General features: G+C 52.8%; 1 protein-coding gene and 1 long non-coding RNA gene across 3 annotated transcripts in view; one reads left to right on the top strand and one right to left on the bottom strand.

The window, feature by feature from the left end:
* Cuedc1 (CUE domain containing 1) overlaps window positions 1–5,126 on the bottom strand; it is a 97,448-nt gene that overhangs the window by 25,717 nt on the left and 66,605 nt on the right. The gene's annotated exons all lie outside the window — the stretch shown is intronic.
* Window positions 5,058–5,126, top strand: part of LOC116077038 — a 13,914-nt gene continuing 13,845 nt past the window's right edge. The window contains exon 1 of the long non-coding RNA XR_004113159.1: window positions 5,058–5,088. This is a non-coding gene — a long non-coding RNA (uncharacterized LOC116077038). The remainder of the gene's footprint in view (window positions 5,089–5,126) is intronic.

The following is a 5,126-nucleotide window of genomic DNA, read 5'->3' as shown; positions in this document are numbered from 1 at the left end:
GAATGACACACATGTGGTCAGAGGACCAACTCCTGGGAGTTGGTTCTCTCCTTCCACCATGTGGGCCCTAAGATCAAACTCAAATCTCCAGTCTTATTGGTAAGTGAAGTGCCTTTTACCTGCTCAGCCAGCTTACTGGAGTTTGTCTTTTTTTTTTTTTCAGACAGGGTCTCATGAAGTCCAGGCTATCTTTGAACTCACTGTGTAGCTAAGGATGATCCTGAACTCCTGGTCTTCCTGTCTTCGCTATCCAAAGCCTGCAATTATAGCCATATGCCACTGTACCCACCTAATGGGTTGGATTTGAAAGTGGGAAATTATAGGCATACAGGTTCTGAACAGCTAGTGGACGATGAAGTCCCTCCCTGCCCTGAGAGAATTCCCTTAACGAGATCACGCGCCCACACCATGTATAGGTATGGTATCTGATCCTTGCACAAGCTACCATGCGCATGAGCTTATTTTGCTATGTAATTAAGCCGTAAATTCTACCGTACCATTACGTTTATCTGTTTAATGGCACACTGTAGGCAGCATCCCACATCAGAACAGAGACCCACGTCATCATGTTACATGCTTGTCAACTGAGTGAACCAGGATTTACCATCCCACTCCCTCTATTTCCTGCCTGCCCAGAGAACCAAGTGACAGCCAAGGGAGGCCAAAGTCATGTCTCGAGGAGAAATGAGGGTGGCCTTAGATGATCAGTCTAGGGACTGACTGGGTTGTGAGAATGAGTCCAAGAAGGTTGCCAAGTACATATGGCCTCCTCTCTCTTCCTGCCCACCTCTACAGTAGGAGGTCTGAGGCAGTTCCGTGATTCTGTTAAGAGTGCTCCACTCTGGAGGCCTACACTCAAGTCTCTAACTACTGGGCCACCAGGCCCCAGAAGCCATGCCTTGATGATATAACCCATAGGGTCAGAGGCTCTGGTGAAGGCCCTTGAGAATACGTCACTACCTCCCTGCCCTGAGTGTAATTCAGACAGAAAGATTAGAGATGAGGCTTGTTGCTCTGCCAAGGGCAACTCCCTGAAGAAAGGGAAAAAAGAAAAATAGTGGGCTCACATGTATTCCATGAAACGCCCCCCCCACAGGTCTCTTGGGTTCTGGGTCTCTAAATGTTAAGACACCCACCCCTGAAAGGCACTCTGGAGCCAACTGTTTACTCCTCTGTGGGGATTCCTGGTCCTTTGTTGCCCAGGGCCCTGTTCTTAGGGGCTTACACTGTTTCCATGCAAAGGAAACAAACTGGCCCTCAGCCTGTGCCAGAGTGTAGCAGACTGCCCATGAGGTTGGAGTAGGGGTGCGTGACTGCACTGCCCCATGGAAGGGAGGAGGAGAGGGAGGCTTTGGGGGTTCTTCCCCAGCCCCTAGCTGTCAACCCAGGGATTCCTCCAGTTCACTGAAGGATACGTGGGTTCTCCCAGCACAAGCCACGTCCTGAGGCCTCTGCAGCAGGAGACACCCCAGTTCAGGTGACCACCCAAACCTGCCCCTACAACTGCGCCCCCACATCAGTACAGTTGGAGAGGCAGACGGGAGCTCAAGAACATGGCGTGAGCAATGGAAAAGCCTAGCTCGTTCCACCAAGGCAGCTCTGTGGGTTTGGAGAAAGTAGTTCAGAAACAGGAAGCCAGGCAAATAGGATCTGATGAACAGGCACAGAGTCTCAGAGACATCCAGGCTGCTATAACTAGCATCAGGTAGAGGCTCGCATTGTCCCTTCTGTTCCTTGCTAAAGCCAACCTGCGCCTAGGGCTGAGGAATGCTAGCAGCAGGGAAAAGAATCATCAAGTCACACTGCCTTTTGTAAAATGCATGAAAGAAAGGAGGCGCGCAGATGACCTTGACTTATGAACTTGCCCCGGGGAACTTTCCCAAGTCACCTCTATGGAAGCTCCCTCATCTTTATTATAATTCTCCAGCCCGTCTCCTCTTTGTAATGAACGGTAGGAATCATTCAGAAAAGTTGAGTAACTTGTCCAAAGCCACACAGCTAGTGGGTAGGTAGAAAAACCGGAATCGGCATCTCTAAGTCCTGAGCGCTAACATGCCAAGTAAGGCTTGCGGGGCTGAGAGCCAAGGAGCCTGAGAAAGGCAGCCACGTGTGTGCCTGGGTTTAGGACATTCCATCAAAGGAAACATGACCCAGACAGAATGGGGGAGGTCTGCTGGCACTGCCCCAGACCTGGCTACGTGACCTTGGAGAGAGCAGGACTCCTCTTTGAACCCACTGCTCATGTGGGCTAGAAAACAGGAAGGTAATCCCTGATGAGCTGGAGATGGAGGAAGTGAAAGCAAACCTGCTGGGCCCGTTAGACCTCTCCCTGAGCGAATGGGTGTGGGGAACCTCAGGACCTGGAAGCAGAAAGTTCATACCTGTCCACCCCCAGGGCCCTGAGAGCCAGGCCCCAGAGCGGCCCGCTTCCAACTTCCAACTGGAGTGTGTGTGAGAAGCAAGCGGCAAGACCTGAGTCACTTGGAACCCGGCCCAGGGAGGTGGGCAGGCTGCCCCAGTGCAGCTCAGCCAGCCTTGTCCAAGGTCAAAACAGCCAGCCTCCTGCCTTAGGAAGTCCTGTTCATGAAGTCGATGGCCAGCTCTGCACCAGGGTTAAGATAGCCTGAGGATTGGAGGGCTGGGCCCGCATGTGACCCTATGGCTTGGGAAAAGGATTTCAGGACTCCGGATCTCATCTTCCTCTCTGGCAGAGGCAGTGTGTAATGTGGAAGAAATGCTCGGGTAGGACTTACAGGGGTTCCTAGGATGGAGGAAGCCCCTGCTGGGACAGGCTGTGGTGGGCTGGTCTGAGGCCTTGGTGCCTCATGATATACTCCCTGAGGAAATCCTGTGGCTTAAGTATCTTCTGCCAGCTGCATGTTGGCTCCTGCTCTTGAGTTTCCTCCAGACATTCCCTCCACACCACAACTATGCAACGTACTATGGTCTCTGCCCAGATGCCCACCAGTAGCTCTGACAAGTAGGTGGATCCAACCCTGCCTGTGCCTCCAGTCTAGGTACCACCTCTGCCCACTGAGGTCAAAGCCTCGAGACCGTCTTTAAGAATGTATCCCTTACACCTTCCATTCAACCCACAACAGTCCCAATCTTCCTTGCCTTTTACACCGTCCAGGGACCTGGTGGCTTCTTGCCCCTCTGCCACCTCCCTGACTCCCAGTGGACTGCATGTTATGGCCACATGTCTTTCCTTACTTTCAAAGTCCCCGGCTGTTAGTCCTTAGACCACATCCAGCACTTCACGATGGCCTATGAGGTCCTTGGTGTTCCTGCCATCAAATGTGTCTGTACGGAGCTAAGCACATAGCTCAGTCAGTAGGGTGCCTGTGTGTCATGCAGGAGGCCCTGGCTTCCATCCATGACACCAACACCGCATAAATCTGCAATCCCAACAATCAAGATACAGGAAACGGAGGCAGGAGGAACAATTGCTTCAAGGTCATCCTCAGTTACAGAGCAAGTCCAAAGCCAGAGTGGGACGCAAGAAAGAAAAAAGTACACGTGTATGCCCAAAGAGACACATGTAGACACATACCAACAAGGCTGCCGTTTGTCCAGCCACCCTGAGCACTCTACCAACAAGCCTACACTCTCCTTTGGGACCTCAGGCTCTCTCAGCACCTTTTCTTCCTTCCTTCTGGTCCCTTCTGCATTATCAGGGGGCCTGCTCTGTCAACTCAGTCTGTCTTCCTTCGTTCCTTGACCTTTGCCCTGCTTTGTCATCCTCTGTTACAAACACCATATATAGTGCACTTTGCCAGTGATCATCTTCTACACTAGATCAGCATTTTAAAGGACAGATTTGCCACATCCAGTGTGGAGTCCCCAGTATCCCCAAAGCACTCTGTACAGTCAGCCTGTGCTGGCTAAGTGGGCCAGCATAGAAGCAACCAGTGGAGGAACACTGTAACCAATCACGGCCATCTAAAGCCCTTTCTCCTCTGCTTTTGTACTTCTCTGCCACTTACAAGGCCTAGAGGGAGGAGGATCCATTTCCCAGACAGAGTGACTGAGGCTAGGGAGCTTCAGCAGTCGCTTGGGTCCCACAAGCTCTGTCTTCAGGGGCCTTCTCTTCTTGGCACACAATTCTAATGGCTACACCATCAGCTCCAGGGGGCAAGAGACAGTGCCTCTCTCACAGCTGACTTGATTACATTTTTCCCCAAGCTGGAGCAGGGTCAACCTAGAAATGTGGGGGTTAGAACTTGAGACCTCAGGAGGAGGTATGAAGCTGGGAACCAGCACTTTCTTCTGTCTCTGTCTCTCTGTCTCTCTGTCTCTGTCTCTCTGTCTCTCTGTCTCTCTGTCTCTCTCTCTCTGGAAAGGAAGGGAGGAACTATCCCAGATCAGCTGTCTGGGATGAGGAATGTTTGAAACATCTGGTCCACCTGCAATATAGTCTTAAGGGACCCATTTCTTGCCTAGGAGCCATGCACAGCCCAGTGACACCAACAGGCCAGGCCACTAGGTGGTGTCCCAGGACCCAGGCCACAGCAGCTCCTGGGAAAGGGCTAACCGCAGCTGCCCTCCCAAAACCTTGTTGTGCCCCACCCCCCACTCTCGGGACTGACTGGAGGACAGAAGAGCCACTGGATAGCACGGGCATCTTAGAATGGGGTGGGGGTGGGGACTGGGGTGGCAGGCGAGACACCACTTTCTATGCTCTCGCCTCAGCAGATGGAATTAATCCACCCAAGGCATTTTATCCTCCGGTGCCTACCCGGACTGGGAACCCTGTGCAGCCAGTGCCGTAGCAGAGCCTTGAGGCAAGCCACCAGACCTGAAGGATGGCATCTGTACCCTGCCCACCTGAGAAGGGAAGCAGGGACCAGGCTGATAGCTTCAGCAAGACTCCAGGATACCAGGGCCAGGGGGGTCAGAATGAGGTCATGTGGCTAAGTCCCAGGGAAACCTTAAGTGGGTGAGGCGGTGTGAACCAAGAAGCTGCTGGGCCCGGCAGCTGCCGTCTCATCCAATTGTCACCTCGGACACTGTGGGGGTGGGTGCAGGGCAGCCTGCCGAGTTCTAAGGCTTCAGAACTGAAGAGGCTCAAAAAGGGAGGAGAGGAAGGTGGGTGAGCAAGAGGCCGAAGCTACCGAGTGTGTGTG

The sequence above is a fragment of the Mastomys coucha genome, unplaced genomic scaffold (assembly GCF_008632895.1).
Source record: "Mastomys coucha isolate ucsf_1 unplaced genomic scaffold, UCSF_Mcou_1 pScaffold5, whole genome shotgun sequence".
In the NCBI taxonomy this organism is placed as follows: domain Eukaryota; kingdom Metazoa; phylum Chordata; class Mammalia; order Rodentia; family Muridae; genus Mastomys; species Mastomys coucha.
Note: the sequence above shows the minus strand (reverse complement) of the source record. Positions and strands in the feature narration are given on the sequence as shown.